Source organism: Cavia porcellus, unplaced genomic scaffold, assembly GCF_034190915.1.
Source record: "Cavia porcellus strain 051 isolate PalLab524CR breed Dunkin Hartley unplaced genomic scaffold, mCavPor4.1 scaffold_31, whole genome shotgun sequence".
In the NCBI taxonomy this organism is placed as follows: Eukaryota; Metazoa; Chordata; class Mammalia; order Rodentia; family Caviidae; genus Cavia; species Cavia porcellus.
The window spans coordinates 32,848,347-32,869,653 of NW_026947514.1; the positions used below are offsets into that span (position 1 = coordinate 32,848,347).

Below are 21,307 nucleotides of genomic sequence, written 5' to 3' on the forward strand. Positions count from 1 at the left end.
GAAAAATCCACTATCCCTCTTCCTGTCAACCCCGCTAGGACAAAAACAGGTAAACCCACTCCTGGTCCAGGTACCACATACCCAGTACGGCCTGGTTTTAGAGAATGACATTCTGATGGATGCAGGCACCAGTCTTCAGGCTTCCAGGCCTGAAGTGAGAGCCGCATTCTGTATGTTTCTTTGGGCTACTTTCTGTGAAAACTTTCCACTCCCTTCAGCCGCCTTCTTACACTGTAGCATGTTGACTTCTAGAACCTCAAGGGGCAAGTGGCAGCACATCCATCACCGCCATAGGGCTCAGGAGGAGTCTATCAAGGGCTTTCTGCCCTGTAGGGTATTGTTAGCCTCATCCTACAGAGGAGGAAGTAGGGGTGAAGTCACTCGCCCAGTGTCACAGAGCTAATGAAGAGCAGAGATTTGAACCCAAGCATTGTGGCTGCAGGGTCTGGCTCTTAGCCCCTCACTCAAGGTCTCACTTTCTACTCTGGAGCTGGGGGCTTTCTTGGCATTGTAAAGCCTAGGATAATCTCACCAACACACTGGAAAGGTCCCAAAGCCCAAGGACTTTTTTTTTTTTTAAGTGAAGGAGGGAGCTGTTATGGAAGTTTATTTAACAAAAAGTTTAAAAAACATACATGATCCAATTTTTATGTCATAGATAAAACAGGAAGAGAGGACAGGGATGTCAGCTGAACATGCCTTGTTTAAGCTATTGCAAGGCTTCTGTCATCGTGACTTTCCTCATGTTCCCACCATTCCAATATTGGTTTTTTGCCCTCTAGATTCCATTTCTGTCAATTAAATCATTTATCACAAGATTTGGAAAGGGTTCAGATCCCACAGTATTTCTCACATGCATTTGTCACTGTTTAATTTCAATGCTACCCCCATCCCGCCCCCACCCCCAGTATTAGAGATGGAACACTAGGCCTTTACACCAAACCAAATCCACAGCCCTTTTCATATTTTATTTTGAGACAGCATCTTGCTAAGTGGCTAAGCTGCCCAGGCTGGGCTTCAGTCTCCCAGAGTGCTGGATTACAAGGAGAGGTCACTGTGGCTGACTTCGTGGTAAATACTTTTTTTCAACTTGGGACAGTGAGCTTTGTTCTGATGTCTACTTGGTGGGCTTGGAGCTGGTTTCCTCAAGGATCTTTTGAGAACTTTCCAACTGTGTCTCAGGCTGTCCTTCATCCTGTTTCATCCTAGGACAGAGGCACAGCAGGGGGACCTGTCGTGGCCCTTCCATCCAGCCCAGTCCAGGTCCCTGCACAGTGGTGCACGCCTCTGTGTCTGGCAGTAGGCCTCAGAACAAGGACTCAGCCTCAGCTTGGCTGCAGTGTCTGCAGTCTGGACAACCTTTGCTTTAAGTTCTCTTGTCCCCTCTAGTCTCGCCAACCGTGAGTCCTTCACCTGAAATCACAAACACTCTTTGTGGTTGAAACTTGTCTCGAAGAAAGACACTCATCACCTGACCTGAGGCCACTGGCTGGGCAGGCCTCCCGCCTCTCCCAGGACGCCCTGCTCTGCATGCCATGGTAATGGACTGGCAAGTGTGTCCCTGGCCAGGTCACCTTGCCCACCACCTGGCAGGTCCTTCTTCCCAGCAATCTGTTTCCTGGTGTCTGTAGGCCATCACCGACTGCCTGCCTGTAATTTGCAGAACACAGGGCTAGCTGTGTTCTGCTAGTGAACCCCAAACCCCATCTTTGGGAGTAAATTGATCTGCCATGGGTCTACTTTCTTGGGGGAAAGGGTGTGTTTTGCCACTCAAAGCCATGGGTGGGTATGAGAGGTGCCCTACTCACCTCCACCTCATTTGGCCAGAGAGAAGCTGTGTTCCACCCCAGCTGGCCTGTTCCTTCTGAAGGAGCAGCTCCTCAGGGAACACAACCGCCACGACTTCTCTGAACCTAGCAAGACTCCAAGCTCAGAAAGTTTTTTCAGAAGTGTTTTTTTTTAAAATGTGATGTTTAAGAAGACCATCTGGCTGGATATGGTGGTACATAACTGTAATTTCAGCATTTGGGGAAGCTGAAGCAGGAGGGTTGCAGGTTTGAGCCAGCCTGAGCAACTTAGTGACTCAGCAAAACCCTGTCTCAAAAATTAAAATAAGGGGCAAAGGGTTTTGCTCCATGTGAATGTCATGGATTCAATCCCCCAGTACTGCCAAAGTGGGGAGCAGAGAAAGAGAAGGGAGAAGGAAAGAGAAAGGAAGCTTTTACAATTCAGAGTACAGTGCTGGGGATTTAGCTCCGTGGCATAAGTGCCTGCCTGGCAAGCACGAGGTTGTGAGTTTGATCCCTGGTGCCCTCCCCCCAGTTCAGAGTATATCATATGGGGTGCTCTCTGCTGTGGTCCTCAGAGGCCAGGGCTGCAATCTGTGAAGAGCCTCTCAGGCCCAGGTAGCAGCCCTTAGCAGGGGAAGGCAGCAGACACATGAATCTACGCTCACATAGCAGTGGGGGCTATGATTCTCCCCTTTTCTGGTAGAGGGGAGTGAGATGAGAAAGGTTGAGGGCTCACCGACCAGTACAACGGCTTTCTGCTGAGGGGGAAGAAGCTCACTGATTTAAGCTGCATTAAAATGAACTTAAAAATAATTTTCACTGAGTTTAAAAGCAGTGTAAAAGTGGATACCAGCCCAGTTCAAGATTTTTCCCAGTTCAGGAAGCCCCAGAGGGCACAGCCTCACTCCTGACTTTCACAAATATGGGAAGGGGGTTTAAGGGACTTCTCTGAGCTGGATGTGCTGTCATTCCTGCAATCCTAGCTACTCAGAGGCTGAGACAGGAGGACTGCAAGTTCAAGGCCAGTGTGGGCACTTTATCAGACCCTGTCTCAAAATAGAATTTAAAAAGGGCTGGGGGCCAGGCATAGTGGTGCGCATCTATAATCCTGGGCTGAGGCAGGATTGTTGTGAATGTGAGGACAGTCTAGGCTACAAAGTAAGTTCAAGGCCCGGCTGAACTATAGCAAGATCCTGCCTAAAAAATAAGCAAGTAAATACAGTAGGCCTGGGGATGTGGTCAGTGGAAGAGCACTTGCCTAGTATGTGTGAGGCCCTTAGTTTAATCTCCAGCACCACAGAAAGCAAGAAGAAGAAGAGAAAAGAGCTTTCCTGCCCCCGGGTGGGGTCCATCCTGTCTCTGTTCTCCCTCACAGATCTTTGGCTAGCCTCAGCTTTTATCCAAGAGCTCCTGTCTTTAGGATGTAGATACTGTGTGGCAAGAACCAGGAAGACCAGAATCATTAAGTTAAAATTGCTTCAGTTTTCATGAAAACACTTTTATTACAATTTTAAACACCATGAACCCTAGCACCCCAGCTCTGGCAACTCACCATGTCCCTCTCAAGTGTACCATCAGCCTCCTCCAAGCCGCCTCTCGTGGAAGTATTTTGTTGTTCGTTTTCTCTTGCATTGCAGGCAAGAGCTGTATCACTGAGCTACACCTACAGCCCCGCTCCTGTACAATTTTAAAGTAAATCCTGGAAGGCAGATCATATCACTTTGCTATCAGTATTCCAGTGCGACTCTAAAAATCAGGCTCATTACATTTAGCCACATTATTTCAACCTGAAAATTACCAACATCCCTTAAACATGACCAACATTCGGTTAGTGTTCAAATTTTCAGAACAGCTTTTGAATTCTGCTTTTTGTTCAAAGAGAAAAGAAAGAAAATCCCTAAAATAAGAACTGTTCAGCCTTTAGTCATATCCTCACAATGCAGCTCCCGGAAGGGCAGATTTCTGAATCTGGGCAGCAACGCCGTTTGTCAGGTCTCTGAGGGCTGCCATCTCTTCAGTCGATCACTCTGGCTGCAGCTGTCTGTGTCGTGGGTGCTAGGTCAGACTGTGCGGAGTTCCGTGTGGACAGGAACACAGGCCAGGGTGGGGTTCAGCTGCACTGAGCTAATGAGGGGAGACTGGAGTGAAGCCCCCTGTGTCCTCCCACCCACACAGATGCCTGGCTGCAAGGGGCTGTCCTTGGCTTTCCCATGCAATGCTCTGCCCACCAGCTGCCTGGGCTCCTCTGGGACCCTCCTCTCTCTCTTGCTTGGGATACTTGACTATGCTCCAGTGGCTCCATGGAATCCTACTTTGTGGGGCTTCCAGCCTCCTCCTTGGTCTTGCCAATTGCTGCTTCACACACAACAAAAGTTGACTGGGCTGCTGGGGGAGGGGGTGCACTCATCACACGGTGCACCAAAGGCTTCACTCATCTGTCCTCCAGCGATTCCAGTCATTCATGGAAAGGCAGGAGGGCAGGCAGGTGCCTCCTACCTGGGAGCTGGTAATGCCAACATTTGAATGTGGTCAGCCTGAGCATGAGTTGGTGCTTGTGGCACACCAATCCCAAATGTTTAAGAACCTTGTTTAAGGATCTGTGAGGCAACTTGGTCTAGGATCAGTCTGTTTTCTTTTGAGGACAAATCATGACAAGTTGAGATCTGTAGTCACGGTGCTTTTTTTTTTGCCGTTTGCATCTTCTAGAACAGACAGCAAGACTTATACACACCCTTCTGAGATTAGCTCAGTAGAATGGAATAAATTTTAGGCCATCAGCCTCTAATTTCCTGGTTTGTCTTTTTTCGTGGTTAACTAATACTTTGAGTCAAGGATTATAAGGCTGACAGGTTTGAATGCTAGGAGGGATGGAAGAAACTGGGTTGAGCGTATAAGGCCACAACCCAAACATTATCCCTTCTGGACTTTTTGCACATCTCCTGAGTTCTGACAGAAAAGACACATGATTTGGAATGTACAGAATCGGGGTCAATTACTTAAGAACTCTTGGAGAGAAAAGGGTTTACATGGGCTATGTTTCTTTGATCAGAGTTCAGCCTGTGTGGCTTCGCCTTGGCTGTCAGGTGGCTCCGTGAGCCACCTGTGTATTAGCAGTGTGCCTCACCCACTGACGACAGCTTGGCCACGCCAAAGCTGGTGCCCAACCAACCTTCATTTTTGCCTCCTTTGCTTCACTTCTTGGTCCTGTCTTGGTCTGCTTCAGCTTTCTCCCAGCTCCTGCTGCCCTGGGAAGACAGAAGAGTGGGCAGAGGTGGATTTGTTAAGCACGGAAATTGGAAAAACCAAAACAGACATAGAAGAGAGGCTCTCACAGAAGAAGAGAGGAAGCAGCATGGAGCAGGCCCAGCAGTCAGAGAGGACAGGCAGTCTTCATGGGGTCTGTGCACTGACAGTGAACTTCCAGAAACTGAGCTATCTTTAGGTCCCCTTGGGAGCACCTGGAAATCCATTTAAGTCCTCTTAAATTGCATTGCCGGGAATTTCCTGGCTTTGCCTGGAGATGGCATGCCAATCCCTTGTGAGCCCCTGCTTTTCCAGGTGCGGTGGGGGAGGGCAGTGATGTCTGTAGGTTAGGTTAGCCCTGGCACACAGACGTGGCTGGGCCAGACCTCTGCCTGAAGGTGCAAGGTGTATTCCTGACACTTCTGCAGGCACAGGGCTCCTCTCAGTCTCAGGGGGGCCTCCATAGGACACCGTGATGGAAGCTGCCACATTCCAGGACTGGTCTGGCCCTTGTCCCAGGAAGACTAGCTCTCACCTCTGCACATTCTAATGGCAAGGGTGAGCTTACTTTTCTCGGGCTCTTCCTGCTCAGTGTTTGGAAGAGTCTGAAATTCACAAAAATGTCTTAAGACCCAGTTGTAGGCATCCAGCACATTACTAGGTGATTCTGCTAAGGATCAGAACCATTGTTTCAAATTCACTGCTTCATCCTCTTTTCTCTTGGGTCTCTAAATTTCTTCCTGATGGTGTTGCTTTTACATTCTTTTCTCCTTCCAGAATACTTACAGCTGCTCTTCTTTATCATTCTCAATTCCTCTCCTTATTTCCCTCTACTTTTTTAGCATAATTTTTTTCTTTTGGCCTATCTTATTTTATATTTAGATTCCTAAATGATTTGCCAGTTTTAAAAAATTTCTCCTCTTCTTCTTTTCTCCTTCCCTTTTTCCCTTCCCCTTTTTCTTTGGTGCTAGGGCTCAATTTCCCATTTTTATACTTTTGTGTTGCTTTTCTCTCCATCTCCAGCCTCAGTTCTTTTCCCTATAGCCTTCCTTGGGCCACGTGGCTTTTATTCTTGTTCATCTGTTTAAGCAGTGCTGGCAGGGAGGAGGCCACAGCCGGCAGACACAGCCGTGGTGACAGAAGAGGTCTTGGGTGCCTGAAGATGCTCCTCCCAGGCCTGGCGCCCTGGAAGAGGGGCTCCTTCAGGAGGGGCTGGGGTTGGGGCAGATGGCGTATCCTCCTCAGTGTGTGGGCCCTGCTCCCACTGCTGGGGAGGCAGAGGAATCTGTCCTCTGGATGGATGGGTAGGGGTGACCAGGTTCTACCCAGGAAGGAGGGCACTCTGGGGAGGCACATCACTGACATATGCCACTTGCAGAGTTCTTTGCTGGGGGGTGGGGTGGGGAGAGGCAGCACAAGCTCTGCTTCTTGGGGTTATCTGGTACCTTTGATCCTTGCTCTGAGTAGAAGTTGGTCTTCTGGGGATATAACAGATACTTCCCAGTAAAAGTCTCTTTTTTCCTCAAAGTCTCCACACTTGGCCAGTGGGCATTGGGATGCAGGGGGACTGCTCAAAGAGGCTGATATCTGAAAGGCAAGGCCACTGGGAAGCAACACAAACCCCACCTGTAGGAGGCCCTGAGGGTCACTGCTGGTACTGATGGAGACAGGTGGCATGTCTTGATGGGTGCGGTGGCAGAGAAATCCTAGAAGTTAAAACTGCACTCCTCGTCTGGAGAGGCGGGGGAGTGGCCCAGGCCGTTCCCCAGCTGTCCGAGGCAAATCGACTGGAGTCCATCTGGCTGTCCACACCAGCCCAGGCTTGCTTCCCATCCGGGGGCATCAATGCTATTGGGCTCTGGCTGGATCAGAGATGGGCTGTACTGGGGAGGGGAATCCAGGAACACCCACAGGGCATCACTGGGCTACCCTGTGATGATGGTGGCTATGTGCTTCTCTCGAAGTGCCACTGAGGACCACTATCACAGCATGCCTAGCTCTTTGCAGATCCCATGTTTATCATCATCATCATCACCCTCCATGTGCAACGTTGTCTACCACTTTAATTTGAAAGATACTTCAGCTTACATTTCACATTTTACTTATATTTTTTAAGCATCATTTCTGGTTTCCAAGTCTTGGGATGTGATAAATACTTAAGGATACTACAACCATAAGCCTCAAGAGTCCTCAGGCCCTGTAGGCTTGGCTTATGATTCAAGGCACAGCCTCCTTTCCCTGTATCGACCACATATATTTACATCACTATAAAATGCTGTCTAGTACGAAGTCAACAGAAGGAATGATTAGGGGACAGGTGACATATTTCCTGTCGATTGTTCCTCTCACTGCAGCCTCTTTGATGTGGGAATGCACGTAGGGATTAGGGATCCCAGCAGCCTCTCTCCCCACCTACATGAGCACCTCACTCTCAGCTGAGCCCAACGCGCAGGCTCCTTCAATCTGTCCGCGGCAGGGTCTGGCTCTGCGCTCCTGCCACTTCTCCCGCCCGCCTCTTCCCACGCACCACACTGTATAAATATTTACACCCCCGGGCTGGCAGGAATCTTTCTCCAGCTGCTTCCCTGGTCCCTGTGCAAGCTTGTTCTCTTACCCAGCAGCTGCAGCAGATCTGGTTGCCTTTAGTCAGACAAGGGCAGGCCCTGCTTTGGGGGCCCACAGTCCCTCCCCCCAGGGTGGATGGCGCAGTTGGCGGGAGAAACTCAGCACGAAAGAGGTCACAGGACCGTGGCAAAGGTCCAGCTGCTCTCTGTGCCGGCTGTCCAGAGCTAGTCTCCAAGGGCTGTTGACTCCTTCTCTGGTTGGACTGCAGAGTTCCTGTTTATTAAAGGAAAGGCTCTCCAGGATGGGTCTGCCATACCCCAGCCTTGCTGTACTAAGGCAGGACAATTTCAAAGCAAATAGGCTGATCATGGGACAAAAGAGTAACTTAGTCTCTTTTGGATCACTTCACAATTTACTAGTATTTGTGATCCTCTTGATCTGTCCTGAACACACCCCTTAGTTTAGCGCAAGAACTCCCTGTGTACAGTGCTTGCCGGGTGTGTGTGAGCCCAGGTTTCATCTCCCACCCCATAAACAACAACGACAACACAAGAAGCCCTTGCAGAATCTCCATGTCGCACTTCTCTCCTTTTCCTGTCCAGGCTACCCTGTCTCTCTTGCTAGGCCCAGTCTTCCCCCAGCGTGGAGAAGGAGAGCACAGGACAGGTGCTCCCTCCCCTCTTCCTTGGACCCAGGGAGTGAGTTTGCAAAAGAGCCAAACTGGCACTTGGGGTCCCATGTCCATATCCACATGTAATAGCTTAAGTCTTGAGCCCAGCAGATTTCTGAGGTTCCTCATGTGTGCCTGCTCTACCCACCTCCAAGGTCTGACGCCAAAGAAGCAAACTCCTAGACACAGCCCTGTCTTCCTCAGCTCCTGGCTCCTTCCAGTGCAGCTGGAAATGTCTCAGAGCCAGGCAAAGGCTGGACTTTGATCTCTTCTATCCCCAGTGAGCACAGGTCACATGCTATTTCCTTCCTGCCCCATGCCTCAGTTTCCCCCATTTGAGCTACACAAAGATTTCCAAATTCAAGAATTTGGTTTTAAAAATAGCAATATGATGGTTCCATTTGAAATTCTTTTTCTATTAATAGGTCAGGGATGTAACAGAGGAGACTGATCAGGTATCAGGCAGTAAGAAGAATGTGTGCTCAGTGCTTTGGGGAGGCTGAAGCAGAGGTAGACGGGATTAAAAAGGCTTTCGCTAGCCAATAACCCCCTAAAGTTCAGGACTCCTGGGGTGGATACTCACAACTGGCTAGGGGATTGGGATGGAGATTAGGGACAGAGCTCTGGTCTCCTTGTAGCTATAACTGTGCCAGGAAGAAAGCAAACAGACTTGATCTCTCCCCTTCTCTCTCACTTTCTTGGAATGGAAGAAAAGCTGATGCTGCAGGTGCCACAGTGTGACTGCAGAGCGATCTAGCACAGTGCTTGGTGTCAGCTCAGCAGCCGTGCCAAGGTGAGACAGGGGAGGGTGGCTGGCTGTGACTCCACCCCAGGAAATGCTTAGGGAGAAAGTCAGAAACTGAAGCTCAGAAGCTGCAAGAGATTCCTGCTGCCTGCCGGCCGGCCTGCTTCCCCAGCGCCTGAAAGTAAAACAAACTTAAATAAAAGCCGGGCCTGGCAGATATTAATACTCCAGAACCAGAGCTGGTGAGCACGCAATCATCTCTACCCTCCTCTTTCCCCTTCTGTTTCTGTAAGTGGCTGAAATAAATTTAGCAAAACAACCCCACCCGTCTGGGGGCCCAAGATTTCAGAGCAGTGGGATTCCTTACCCAGAAAACCCCTGTTTTTCACAGTGGAGAGCTTTTTGTTTAAATTCCCTTTTGGAATGGAATGCTCTCCATCTAAAATAATTATTTTACTGCAGTCAACTATTTCTCATAGATAAATGCTTTGACATGGTAAGGCTTGCTAGAAAGCTGATCTATAAATGCTCTGCAGCTTAAAATATCAACTCAATGCGGCCAATGCCTCACCGGATCTGCTGGGATATTTATTATACGATTATTTTTCATGATGGTCTGTACCTGTTCTGCCTAGTCTTCTGTGGTCTGACAGACAGGACAGCGATTGTACCCAGCAAAATTAACAGAGTGAACAAATATTAAATCTTTGTATTTTTCTCTGTACTTACTGAAGACATAGTATGTGCTTGGTACTATGCCAAGTACCTTAGGTTGAACTGGGAACAGAGTGGTCCCATTTTCATTCAGCATATGCCCTGGTTGGAAGAGAGATATTAAAAAAATTAAATGAATACAAAAAAACTGGCAATGAATCATATTTAATTTAAGAATGGAAGACAGAATGTTTTTCCCCTAGAACTGGAAAGAGAGGGCATATACTCTTACCACACTTATTCAACAGTAGTAATGAGTAAGATTAGAAAAAAAGAAATTAAATTATATTTATGTGCAGATAACATACTTGTTCATGTTAAAAACAACAATAATTTTCTAATAAATGTACTTGGTATAAACAACAACAACAACATTCCCAAGGAATCTGCCAAAAGGCCTCTTATACAATTTAAGTGGCTCTTATAAGATTAAAGGAGACAGAACACAATAATCAGCTGTATTTCTATAAACTCAGAAGTGAACAACTGGAAGCCAAGATTTAAAAAGAAAAAATCACAATAGGCTGGGCATGGTAGCACATGTCTGTAACCCCAGTACTCTGAGAGGCTGAGGCAGGAGGATTGCAAATTCCAGCCCAGCTTGAACAACTTAGCGAAATAACTGTTTTAAAACACTTTTTTCTAGGCCAGGGATGTAGTTCAGTACAAAGACTCTAGGTTAAAAAAAATAAATCTTAAAAACAGGGAATATGAAATGTAACTTTAACTCTGTATAGGCTCTAAATACTAAAAAGAGTAAAGCACTGAATAAGGAAATCAAAGAGGGGCTGGGGTTGTAGCTCAGTGGCAGAGTCTGTGCTTAGAATACACGAGGCCCTGGGGTCATTCTCTAGTACCCTTCTCCCCAAATCATCAAAGAAGGCCTAAATAAACAGACATATCATGTTCATAGATTAGAAGACTCAACACAGTAAAGATGTCATTTTTTTTTGAATTGAGTTAATGCATTTCCAATAAAAACCTCAGCAGGATTTTTCCCCCTGGTTGTGCTGGAGATCAAATCAAGGCCTTGTACATGGCAAGCTCTACCACTCAGCTACTTCTGCAACCGCCACATGAATTTTTTTTTGGTAGAACTAGAAAAGCTGATTCTGAAATTTATATAAAAAGGCAAAAGAACAAGAATAGTTAAAACAATTTCAAAAAAATAAGAATATGGCAACTTAAGTTTTGGAACGGTAGAACATTTAATAAAGAAGTGAAAGACTTCAATAAACAGCACTGGAATTGAACATCTATGACTAAAAAATTATGAATCTCAAAATACATTGACATCTTATATAAAAATTAACTCCAGGGGATCGGGCATTTATCCAGTGGTATAAGTGCCTACCTGGCAAGTACAAGATTATGAGTTTAATCCCTGGCACCAAAAATAAACAAAATAGTAACACAAAATGGACCACAGAAGTACATGTAAAACATAAAAACACTAGAAAAAGGCTCAGGAAGGTGACAATTTTAGGGGAGGCTTCTAGGGTCATGGAAGGGTCGGAAGCTCTAGGAATCCGTCTCCCCCTGCAAGGTAACAACTGCACACGTAGAATCTGCTTGACGGACAGTTTCAGAGCTCTGGAGTCTACTGAAGGCCCGGAACTTCCAGGGCGAGGCTGGGATATAAGCTGTAGTTAGTTTTGGTTAATTTGAGCTCTGAGTGCAGTAGCAGCTACCCATCCTCCACCCCCACCCCATTACAAACAGCTGTGCACATTCCTGGAGCAGCTTGCACGCAGCTTGTGGGAGCCAGAGTGGCAAAAGGGTCCTGCCTTCCAAATATCAGGATCTACGCTCTGACTGCTAATTCTGACCACAAAGGTGAAGACAGTGACGAACAGGCCACTGTTGTTGCACCTCTCTCCATTTTTCAAGCGTGTCCTTTTCAGCTGAAGTGACTTCCATGGAACTGAAAGGCCAGAGTGCTTTCTTACCCTCCCCCTTATTCCTTTCTTTTCTGCACTGTTGGGAGAAAGACATTAAAGAATATTAAAAAGCAATTACATATTTGCATTAGACAAGGCAAATTAGTGCCTGGCTGGGCACGGTGGCACACACCTGTAATGCCAGCACTTGGGAGGCTGAGGCAGGAGGATTACTGCAAATTCGAGGCCAGCCTGAACTTTATAGCAAAACCCTGTCTCAAAAAGCCCCCCCCCCCCAAAGTACCTGCATATGCCTAGGGAAAGGCTCAAGATGGAAAAAGAAAGCCTAAGAAGACTTTAGTTTATACCTCAGGCTGGTCCTCAGCCTACAGATAGCCTACAACCAAAACCAAAACCAAAACCAAAACCAAAAACCCAACAAAAAACAGTAACACACACCTCAAAGTTTGGTGAAGCAAAATCTGATTTTCATCTACCTTATTATTAAATTGAAATGTCTAGTTTTCAGTAACAACAACCCTAACAAATACAATAGACAGAAAAAAACATAAGATCTATTAGACAAAGCAACTGTCTTAGGGTTGTGTAGAGAACTCAGAAAAGGTGTGCATATAGTTAAAAAAAAAAAAGGAGTACAAAAAAACAAATATTAGAGAAACAAAAAGGAAATTATGGAACTGAAGAGTAAACTAAAATGCAAAGTCACTAGTGGTATTCAAAGATAGTGGGGCTGGGGATTTAGCTCAGTGGTGTAAGTGGTCGCCTGGCAAGCATGAGGTTAGGAGTTTGATCCCTGGTACCAAAAAAAACCAACAACAACGAAAAAAAAACAAAGATAGTTTTGATTAACTCAGAAGAGAGAACTGATAAACTTGGCTATCAGACAACAGAAATAACAAATCTGAAGAACAGAAAGAAAATAGATTGAAGAAAATTGAACAAAGCCTAATGGGCCTGTGGGACACATTCAAATTAACCAACACACACACACACACACACACACACACACACTCTAGGAGTCTCAGAAGGACAGGAGAAAGAAAATGCAGAGATTATTTAAAGGTACAGTGCCTGAAAAGGCCCAAATTTGATGAAAGACATGAATATAAACATGCAAGTAGCTCAATGAAATCCAGGTAAGATGAAGGCAGGAACCCATACCCACATTATAACTGAGCTCCTAGAAGTCAGAGAGAGGGGACCAAGGGTAGGAAAGAGGAATAAAAAGAATTAAGATATGTTAAGCACATGTGCTTACTCTTTACAACGCATGTAAATGATATACACTGCAAACAGCACACATGCAATAAGAAAATAAAATAAAAGTTTAAACTAAAAAAAAGCCAAAGACGATCTTGAAAACCACAAGAAAGAAGTGACTCACATACAAGGGATACTTAGAAAGTATGGACAGCTATTTTGAAGAGAATGAGAGACTCTACGACAGCCATTAGGGACTTCCCTGTTAACTGGTTTTGAAGACCTAAAACGCCTGCCTCATTCTGTTTGGATCAGTTTTATACTTTGTTGTTTTGTATGAATTCTCTATATGCGAAGACATGGACAACTATTTGGAAGAAAATAAGAGACAATATGATAGTGAAGATTTCAGGTCGCCTAGCTTTGAAATTTATATCTCTTACATTGCTTTCTTATGTTCCATTTTGTTCTCTTTTGTTGTGTTTAATTTTACTCCCTTTAAAATTAAAAAACCAACAAACAAGGGATACTTAATGAAATTTACTTTTCTTATTAAAAATTGTAAAAGATACAGGCAGTGGACTGATATATTTGAAGTATTTAAAAAACCAAAGCAAAGCAAAACAAATTAACATAACAAACCAAAAGCCCTATGAAACAAGAATCATCAGATTTGTTCTGCCAAAATTACTCAGGATGGGCATAGTAACCTGAGTCTATTATACCAGCTACTCAGAAAGCTGAGGCAGATGGATCACTTGATCCCAGGAGTTAGAGGCCAGTCTGGGTAACACAGTGAAACGCTTTTTCTAAAAACAAAAAACTCATATCCCAGTTGGGTGTGGTGGTACACACCTATAATCTCAGCACTTAGGAAGGTGAGGTCAGCCTGTGCTACAGGAGACCCTTCCCAAAAATCAAAAACCTCAAGTTTACCTTTCTAAGTGTAATAAACACCAGCCAGTAACTTGTAATCATATGAAGAAATGAAGCTCTCAAGAAATGTAAATGGGTAGCAAATTAAAAATAGGTAGCAGTATAACAATGTGTAACTCAACTTTTTGTTTTCTGTATGATTTTTAAAAATTTTAGGGGTCTGGGGATATAGCTCAGTGGCACAAGCACCTGCCTGGCAAGTACAAGGTCCTGAGTTTGAAAAAAAAAAAATCTAGGGCATGCTAGGATTGAATCTAGGCCTTCATACAATGATACACTACCAATGAACTGCACCTCTTATTTGTTTTCTCCATGTTTTAAGAGACTAATTAAAAATTAGTCTAAAAGCTAGTATTACTTAAACTTTGCTTTGTAATTCCACATTTTGTTTTCTGTGTAAGACTGACGCATTTAAAAAATTTTAGTTTATGTTTCAGGACACATTATATATAAAGATGCAATTATGTGTATCAACAATGAAAAAGGTGAGCTCAAGCTACAAATTAGGGGAACTTCTGCATGTTACTGAAGTTAGGGTGGTATATATTGAAATAGGGGCATTATAACTTTAGAGCCAGATATGGTGGTGCACACCTGTAATCACAGCACTTGAGAGACCGAGGCAAGAGGATCCCTATGAGTTCAAGGACAGCCTGGGCTACACAGTGAGACCATGTCTCAGTTCCCCACCACCACCAAAAAAAGGGTATTATAACTTTAGGATGTTAATTGTAATCTCCACAATAACTACAAGCAAATAGCTACAGAAATGAGAAAGGAATTTAAATGTTTCACCACAGAAAATCAACTAAACTTAAAAAGAAGATACAGTAGTCCCCTGTTATCTGTGGTCATGCTTTCTGCAATTTCAGTTTTGTGTGGTCAACTATGATCCAAAAACGTTAAAAGGAAAAAATTCACTGTTAATCATTTGTTTTAAATTATGTACTGTTTTGGGTAACGTGATGAAATCTCACACTGTCTGGGTCTATCCTGTCCAGGACATGAATCAGTCTTTTATCCTGTGTATCTACCTTGTATATGCTACCTGCCTGTTAGTCACTTAACTAAGCATCTTGGTTATAGTTGACTGTGATTGACTGGTTGTGATCAACTATGGCAGTTACCGCAGTGCTAAGGTAAAGTAACCTTTCATTGTAGCCTAGTATTATATCACAGTGCCTACATCATTCACCTCATTTCATCATAGGAGCACCATGTCATCTTATAGCATCACAAAAAGGTAACTGTAGTACAATGAGATATTACGATTGTATGACCATATATTGTTATAATTGTTCTATTTTATTACTGGTGTTATAATCACAGTCAGATATGTATAGGAAAAAACATACATGGTGTTTGGTATTATCTGTGGTTTCAGGCATCCACTGGGGGTTTTGAAAGATACTTATTCCTGGCAGATTGGTGTGTGGGGACGGGGAAGACTGCTCTAGTAATGTGGCAAATGAGGATCAATATAGGCATCTAGAAAACAAATACCAAAATGACAGAGTGAAATCTCCCTCAGTCATTAATTACTCTAAATGTAAATAGACTAAATTCTCCAATCAAAAGACAGATTGGAGCCAGATCAGATGGTTCCTGCCTCTAATCCCAGCACTCCAGAAGGCTGAGATAAGACGAATGAAAGGTCAACACCCGGCTGGGGAAATCTGGTAACATAGCAAAGCCTTGTCTCAAAATAAAAAATAAAGAAATGCTGCAGATGTAGCTCAGTATGAAGGCCCAGCACAGGAAACAATGATAAAACAGAGCATCAAAATGGAGTGGAAAAAGGGTCAGGAATAGAGCTCTGTGGCACAGTGCCTGCCTGGCAAGCGTGAGGTCCTGAGTTCAATTCCTGACACCTCCCCCAAAAATGAATGGATTAAAAAGTATGATCCTAGGCCAGGGGTTTAGCTCAACAGCACAAGCGCCTGCCTGGCAAGCACAAGGTTCTGAGTTCGATCCCTGGTATCAAAAAATGCTTGACTATATGAGCCTATAAGAGATTCACTTTAGATTCAAAGACAAATAGTCTGAAAATTAAAACTAGAAAAAGCTATTGCAGAGCCCAGGAATGTAGGTTAGTGGTAGAACATGTTTGGTATGCAGGAGGTTCTGGATTCAAACACACACACACACACACACACACACACACACAGATATTCTATGCAAACAGGAATCAAAAGAGCACAGATAAAGTAAGACTTTCATCAGAAAAGGTTAAAGGAGACAAAAGGGAATTGCATACTAATAAAATGTTCAATATAGCAAACAAAAAGAAAAACTATAAACATTTAAATACCTAACAACAAACCATCAAAACACACAGAAGTTTTAGTAAGAAAACCTTAATGACTGGGTTAGGCAAAGTATCCTGAGTTCTAACATCAGAAGCATGACCCACTAAAGATAACACTGACACAACATATACTTCACTAAAATGGGAGACTTTTGCACTGTGAAAGGCACTTTATTCAAAAAATGAGAAGATAAAGCACAAACTCCATTTGCAAATCATATCTCTGACAAAGGCACTGTGTTCAGAGGACATGAAGAACTCTTACAACTCAACAGTAAGAAAATAGATGACCCAAGCACAAAAACAATCAAAAGACTTGAAGACACTTCACCAGGAGGATGTACAGATGGCAAACACGAAATGATGTTCAACATCATTAGCTATTAGAGAAATGCAAATTAAAATAAGATATTACATACCTATTAAAATGGTAAAATCGGGGCTGGGGATTTAGCTCAGTGGCATAAGCGCCTGCCTTGCAAGCAGGCAGTCGTGAGTTCGATCCCTGGTACCGATAAAAACGAAAAAGACCAAAAAGAATAATAATAAAAATAAAATAAAATGGTAAAATTAAAAAATTCTAACAATTTTAAGTACCTAAGATGTAGAACAACTGGAAACTTTCTGTTGAAGATGCAAAACGGTAAAACCACTCTGGAAAATAGTCTGGCAGTGTAAAAATTAATTTTTAACATACACTTACCATATGACCTAGAAATCTCACTCTTGTTTATCTGTCCCAGAGAGAAAGAACTTTTGTTTTCACAAAAACCTGTACAAGAAAGTTAATGGCAACTTTATTCAAAATGGCCAAAAGCCGGGAAAAAAATCCAAATGTCTTTCAATAGGTGAATGGATAAACAAACTTAATGCATGCTCATATAGTAAATACAATTAATAAAAGGAATGAACTAAAGATACCTGTGACAACATGGATAACGCTCAAAGACATGTTATGTGAAATCATAAAGTGTATGTTTTCATTTATGACATTCTGGAAGAGACTAAATTAGTGACAGAAAACAGAGCAGTAGTTGTCAGGGGTCAGGGTGGGGGAGAATGTGACTATAAAGGGAGAGCAGAACAGAGATTTTGGGGGTAGATGATGAAACTCTTTGTTTCCAGATTATGGTGGCTATTGTATGCATTCATTCATATGCTAACATTCATAGATCTGAATGACAAGGAAATGAACATTCCATGACATATGCTCCTGGACAAATACCTTGCCTTGATGGGATAGGTGGGTGTCAAGAATGTTTAAGGAAGTGATGTTTGGAGCTGGGTTCTAAAGAAAGATTGAGAATTTTCTTGGGCCAAAGATAAGATTTTGGACAGAATTTGCATGTACAAAGCCCCTCAGGCAAGAGGAAGATGGCTCATTTCCCTCTAAAATTGGAACAGAGTGCCCTGAGGAGTGGGGTTAGTCAAAGTAGGAGAGGCAGCCTATGCTGGCTGAGTTTGCTCTAGGCAGGCCTAGGCAAGTGGGTACTGGAGGTGCAGTTGTGGGCTAGCCTGGAGTCTTAACTGTGGGACACATCTGCAGGGAATGTCTAGAAATAATTGACCTGAGTGAATATTCCACCTCAGGCACAGAGCAAGGCAGAGGCACCCTGTGCCTGAGGTTGAGCTCTCTCAGTCCTCCCAGCAGTCTGCTCCTGGAGCTTCCCCCCAGGATCCTGACACCACTCAAGGGTGCACTGACAGTGAACCCTAAACTGCTCTCTCTCAAGGCTGCTGCCTGATTTAGAAGGATGCTGATGGCTGAGTGCTCCCTTTAAATACCCTGAAGGGCTCAGGACTTCTATAGAGAGGAGGCTGTGGCTTCTACTGTCTCTCTAAAGACCTCAGTGACAATAAGCAGGTATTTTCCAGTTAGGTAACAGGTACTCAGGCTGCAACCTGACCCATCTTACTCCTCCTCAGGCTCATGAGTAAAATCAAACAAAAAAAACCAGACACTGCTAGAAAATGCCATGGCCAAGATTTGGATGGAGGATCTCTCAACTTCAGTGTTCTGGAACAATCACTGAACCTCCATATTTTGAGTTACTAACAGGCAATTCACCAAAGAAATGCAGATTCCCGGCCCCACCCAGGAGCGCCGGATTCACAGGGCCTAGGTCTAGACGGAGGAGTCCGAAATGCACAAATGGTACAGGTAACTCAACTAGGTGACCAGAAGTTCCCCCTCTCTACCCGCTGGAAACTTGCTGTTCCAAGGTCTCAGGTAGCAAAAGTTGGGGGAAGCGCAGGTCCCAAGCAGAAGAATTTGGGGGACTTTGCAAATGACCCGGAACTTGGAGGAAGCGCAACACCGCGGGGCTCCAGGGGAGGCGGTGCCTTCAGGCGGCGCGGTGACAAAGCCGGGCGGGGGTCGCGGCCTCGCGCTCCACACTCTCACCTGCCGGGAGGTGCGTCGGCTCCGGGTCGGCTGAGGAATCGAGCTGCTGCGCCTCCTTCCACCCGAGGGCTTTCACTTTTCCCTCTTTGTGAAAACCTAACAGCGCCATCCCACCCCCAGCCAAAATACCTGGCCCGGCTCCTCCCCGCGGGCCTGACTCCGGGCGAATGGCAGCGGCCGGAAGTCGGGCGGCCGGGCCTGCGGGCCGACGCGCGCGCGCAGGTGGAGGGGCGGCCGCGCGGGCGCAGGGCGTGCCAGGAGCCCCCTTGCGGCGGGCCTCCGCCGCCGCCGTTCCCGCCTGCACACCTGAGCGGCAGCGCGGCCAGACGCCGGGTACGCCAAGGGTTAAAGGCGCTTGCTCCCTCCCCTCGGCTCCCTCACCCTTGGAAAGTCCCTGAAATGACGTCTCAACCCGACAATTAAAAAAAAAGTTTAATTATAGAGCCAGGCTCCGGGAGCTGAAACAAACCCGGGCGGTCGGCGGGGCCGGTAAACAACTTGGAGGGAGCCTGCTGGGTCTTGGGGAGCCGAAGAAGGGGGGGGGGGGAGTTGGACTGACGGAGGAAATTCGAGGAATCGCCTTTCTTTCTGGAAAAACCACTCCTTAGCCAGCCTGGGGCGCTGAGACCCGGGCTGGTGCTCTCGGCCCTCAAGGACTGCCGGTGGTCCTTGGGGACCGACCAGGGTCCCCATCTTCGTCCCTCTGCTGAGCTCGGCGAGCTCTCTGGAGTTAAAGACCAGCCAGCCCTTTTTAGGGGTGGGTGGGAAGGGGAGACCGAAATAGCTTCACATCAGAGCTCAGACTAACCTTGTGGTTTTAACGCGCACCCTACTCTGTCCTGAAATCTGGAACTCATTACCCTCATCACCAAGAAACTGCACGAAACCCGCCCCCCCCCCCGCCGCCCCAAACACCCACTTCTTGAAGCTGGGGAAGAAAACGAGCAAACATCGCTGTAAGAAAGAAACCTACATACTTGAATGATTTAAATTAAGGTGGATGGAAGTTATTTTCCTTTCTGGCGCTTGCCAGATTTCGAGAAAAGATGAAAAATGGGGCAGGGGGTGGGGAGAAGCAACAGGCGGCTGGAGGCAGCGGCAGAAGAAGCCAGGGGGCAGCGGCCGGGTTAAAATGGGGGGCCATCAATTCACGTTAGAGGAGACAAATAAAAGCAAACCCCGCTGGGGGAGATCACGTAGGTTCGTGGCTACAAAAGTGTGTTTCGCCAAGTTAAAAAAAAATGTGGTTCCTTAAACAGTTGTGCTTTGGAAGGTTTCTCTGGGCTTGCCTGGAGGTTGACGAATAAATAAGAAATGCAGTAAACAGTTGTGGGGGGGGACCTTGAGCACTCTGCTCCGCCTGCCTCGTCCTTTCCAAAGAAACGTGCTCATAATGGGGTGACCTAATTACATCGCAATGGAACTTGCTCGCAGCTCGGCGCACGGGTTTCATAACACCCGGCGGCCTGGAGTGCTAGGAGGCAGCGCGCGAGCCCAGCCCGCGACTCCCGCCCGGGTCTACACCGCAGCGCCTGTTTAGAGGCGCGGGGAGCGGCCCGGGGACTCGTTCGCAACTTGGTGTTTGAGCGGATGGGGAGGAGGGAGCTCAGCCTAACAGGAAATAAGCCCGCACTATCGTTTGAGTTGTTGTAATTCACTGCGGGTCAGTTTTGGGGATCCTATGCCACCATAGGACCCCCCCCCCAAAAAAAAACAGCGCATGGTGACAAACCATATTTTCCGTTCTTGCGGGGGCGGCCGACCAGCAACAATAAAAGTGTCGCTTCCCCCACTTATTTACCTTCATTCTCAACGAAATAACTTTTGTTCATGACTCTGTGCGTGTGTATGGGGGGGCGGCCCATAATTCAAAGCGCGCGTGGAAAGTGGCTCGTTGCTCAGTGGGTGGTTTCTTTTTTTTGCATGGCAAATGAAGGGACTTCATGAAAGATTCAGGATTTTCTATACTAAAGTTTATTAAGATTGGATATGTCAAAGAAGCGCCACGCCTAGCCCAGTTTAAAAACTAACAATCTGCCAGGGCTGGGGTCTTCCCCCCTCCAACGTACCCCCCAGGTCCACACTCGAGCGCAGGCGGTAGGGCAAACAGGAGTGTAGACGCGTGCTGAGCTGAATCTCGCCGCGCTCGCCCCCGCCAGGCTGGGTCCTTGGGGGGGGGGTGTAAAAAAACGTTTCTACTCCCTCCCTTCCCTTAGCCGGCAGAAAAAAAACAAAATTCTGTAGACTTGAACATTTGGGGCGCTCCGAATTTCCACGTCCTGGCCCAACCAGGTTTGCAGAGGGGAACCAGGTGTGGCCGAAGAAGTCAGGAAAAGGTGAGTTGTGCGGACACTTGGAGAAGTTTGAAGGCAAGAACAGCGCAAGATGGAAACCGCAGCCCGGGCGCAACAGGACAGGCTCCAGCTCCAGCTTGCAAAAAGAGAAAGTCGAGCCCGCCTTCCTGCCCGACAAAAAACAACAACACAACAACAAGCACCCCAAAGGGAGTGGAATGAGTGATGTCACGGGGCCGCGCGGCAAGGCTCACAAAGGGGGGCCCCTCCCCCTCTGCCCCGTGCGGCTCGGGGAGGGGCGCCAGCAACGCCGGGGACTCGAAACTTTTCCTCTTTAAGAAAAAAAAAAAAAAAAAAAAAAGTGCGCTGCCCGGAGTGGTTTTTTTTCCGCCTTCTTTCCTCGTCTCCCCTCCCCCCCTCTTCCTTTTGAAAGTTTCTTTCCTCCCCCTCCTGACCGCATGGCTGATTCAACCTGTGTCAATCAACTTTTTTTCTTCGCCCCTTATTTAAATAAAGTTTAAAGCTCCTCCTTTCTCC

At 46.1% G+C, this 21,307-nt stretch overlaps 1 long non-coding RNA gene across 6 annotated transcripts; it reads right to left on the reverse strand.

Annotated features, from left to right (window-relative positions):
• Nucleotides 1–3,267: 3,267 nt before the first annotated feature.
• Nucleotides 3,268–21,297, reverse strand: LOC101788646 (uncharacterized). Of its 6 annotated transcripts, XR_010044883.1 has the most exons (8): nucleotides 18,477–21,297; nucleotides 16,776–16,844; nucleotides 16,492–16,577; nucleotides 9,743–9,829; nucleotides 7,648–9,188; nucleotides 6,479–6,620; nucleotides 4,960–5,035; nucleotides 3,268–3,914 (listed from the first exon to the last, which is right to left on the reverse strand). It is a non-coding gene; the product is annotated as an uncharacterized LOC101788646 (long non-coding RNA). The 6 variants fall into 6 exon arrangements; XR_010044881.1 differs by lacking the exon at nucleotides 16,492–16,577 and having other exon boundaries at nucleotides 18,477–21,294; XR_010044882.1 differs by lacking the exons at nucleotides 16,492–16,577; nucleotides 16,776–16,844 and having other exon boundaries at nucleotides 7,648–7,871; nucleotides 8,852–9,188; nucleotides 18,477–18,909.
• Nucleotides 21,298–21,307: the final 10 nt, after the last annotated feature.